The following is a 2,444-nucleotide window of genomic DNA, read 5'->3' as shown; positions in this document are numbered from 1 at the left end:
CGCATTTAACAGGAGCACATTTCCAGAAGTTTGGTATCGGTAGTTTTGAACATTCACATTTATTATTATGAAACACCTGTGGGCTATTTATTAAAAAGCAAAGCTGCGAACCACCCCAACGTTATTATCGTTCCTTAATGAGTATTAGACGAGTGCGGATTCCTGGGCGAATTGGTGTTTCCTATATTGCTTTAGACTTCCAGGTAAAAATCGGTTTATTCATATATCCTTATTAAACCTATTTATAAATGTTGCGTGAACAGCTTCACAAACATGGCCAAATATACAAATTCTTTACCTCAATATTTGCACGGATGTATGCAAAGCATTCCGAATCGTTTGGATACTGCCATTGAACAATTTCAGACGAATTCGAGTTTGAGCTACATTTATAAGATGGTTCTCAAGGGTGCACTTTCCCAGTACAGCGTTGTTGTCGTGGTTCCCCACAGAAAAAACGCAGAATGTGGGAAAGTAGAAAGAACATTTATTACAAATTCACTTTTTCATACAAAGCAGTGTTTATGGCTATGTTCCCTACATTCTCCGTTTCACTCAGTCTAATATTACACTTGGAATTCACTCGTCTTTACGAATCCATCTTTACACTTCCCTCTTAGGTTCCTCTTTACATTTCCACCTGAGTTGTGATTCCCACGCCAAGTTATCGTTTTTTATGCAGCACTAACAAGTTTCTAGGCCGATTGCAACCCGTCTTTTGGACAAACTTTAAATGGTATCTATAGTTTCCTGCATGAAAAAAAGGCGCTTGGAAAAAATTCAGAGATAAGCTTCGCAATTTACGTAGTACACAAGCAGGCACAAAATCAGGGCACGTTGAAGATTTCCCTGCTTGTTCCCTGCTGCCACAGATGGAGGTATATATGTGAGGGGCCGTCACTTGGAGTTCCCCACCTTGAAGAGCCATCTACAGAAAATTTCAGAAAAAGAACAAAATCCAGTGCAACCATAAGCCCCTCACACCAAACCACAGGCATGTTAAGTACGAAAAATATATTGCACGGAAATGAAGACGGAGACGAGAGAATGAAATGAAAGGCCACACCAGAGGAGTGATTTACGGCCTTTCCTAATAATTTCACATCATTTCAGTAATCGTTACACAGAGTAATTTGGCCGCATTGTTCAGAACAACACGAAGCCACTATAGTCCTACCGGCCAACCTTCCCGAATTTTAATCGTGCCGTGTTCCAGTTTATCTCGCGAAATGTTTCTGCATGCTCACCCAGAACAGGCAGAAACTTTGGGCTACGAGATAAACTGACATACATTTGCAAAAGAGAAAACAAAAACGTTTCCGCGCCTTCATGTGGAATCACTCGTACACGCAACAGAGCGAACGTCGCACTAAACCCAGGAAACGTGCTTTCACGATGCTGACGCCACCTGCGTCACATTTTTGGCTGTACTTAAACATCCTCCTCCCCCTCCCCCCCCCCCCCCCTTGTACTGGCAGTTTCATTTTGAACAAGGATCCCACGTGGAAGCCGAAACGTTTTTCATTTCAGTAAAGTGCTCTTATCCGTGGTTTCTTCCTCGGCTATCAGTAAAAAGGAATCGCCAACTTACATTTTTTCTTCGTCCAGATGTGTTGTGGGAGAGGATACATCTAGAACTTGCACCGATCTTCAAGTGGCATTCCCAGGAGGTCTGTACCTGTAATGACTCGAAGGGTTATTTGGGTTAAAATGTAATAGGCTTTAGAGCTGGGCAGTTGGTATACATTCATAATGAAAGAGCACCTCAAACTTGACAAGACGAAGAAAAGAACACAACACAAGCACTCACTAACAACTGGAGATTTCTTACAGAGCTATTTTAGAAAAAGAGTTCTTGTTGGCTCTGCAAAACCACGCATCCTATAGAATAGCTAGAGTTGCTGAAAAACTACAAAGCTCCATGCTGAGGAAATCGTTCTGTGAATTCATAACGTTCATGTAGTAACGAACTGATAGAAAGAGTCACTGAACATGAGGCAAAATAAGATACGAAATATAATATCATAACACTTGAAGAAAGGCCTCGCATTTTTACAAGTGAATCATACTTTTGTCTGTGCAGGCCTGGGTGCCATCTTTACAAAGAATATTTGAATGAATGTGTTTTAGTTATTGCATTTTCATACCGTTGTTTCCGCTGAAATCAGACTTCATTTCAACTTGTGTCATACGCAGGGGAGTCCTGGTTGTCAGCTCAAGGAACACTGCTTGCAAGAAAAAACAGTAGTGCTGATAAGTCATAGCATAGGTAGCCAGATGCAACCACACTTTTTGAACAGCCAGGATCCGATGAGGGTGCAGAACCCATTTTTACACCTGCCCCTGTCTCTGTGTAATTCGTCACAATTTCTGTATCATCAAAAAACAACAATCAAGCAGCCTGCATGCTGGCTCATACATACCACCATTCTGTAAAGTCGCTT

At 41.5% G+C, this 2,444-nt stretch overlaps 1 long non-coding RNA gene across 1 annotated transcript; it reads right to left on the bottom strand.

Annotated features, from left to right (window-relative positions):
- Window positions 1-349: 349 nt before the first annotated feature.
- Window positions 350-2,229, bottom strand: LOC144167596 (uncharacterized). The gene is made up of 3 exons (XR_013322049.1): window positions 2,148-2,229; window positions 1,592-1,678; window positions 350-928 (listed from the first exon to the last, which is right to left on the bottom strand). It is a non-coding gene; the product is annotated as an uncharacterized LOC144167596 (long non-coding RNA).
- Between the last annotated feature and the right edge of the window lie 215 nt (window positions 2,230-2,444).

The sequence above is a fragment of the Haemaphysalis longicornis genome, unplaced genomic scaffold (genome assembly GCF_048455015.1).
Source record: "Haemaphysalis longicornis isolate Haplotype H1 unplaced genomic scaffold, Haemaphysalis longicornis Haplotype H1 scaffold_2, whole genome shotgun sequence".
NCBI classification, from domain to species: Eukaryota; Metazoa; Arthropoda; class Arachnida; order Ixodida; family Ixodidae; genus Haemaphysalis; species Haemaphysalis longicornis.
This window is presented reverse-complemented; position numbering and strand designations above follow the sequence as displayed.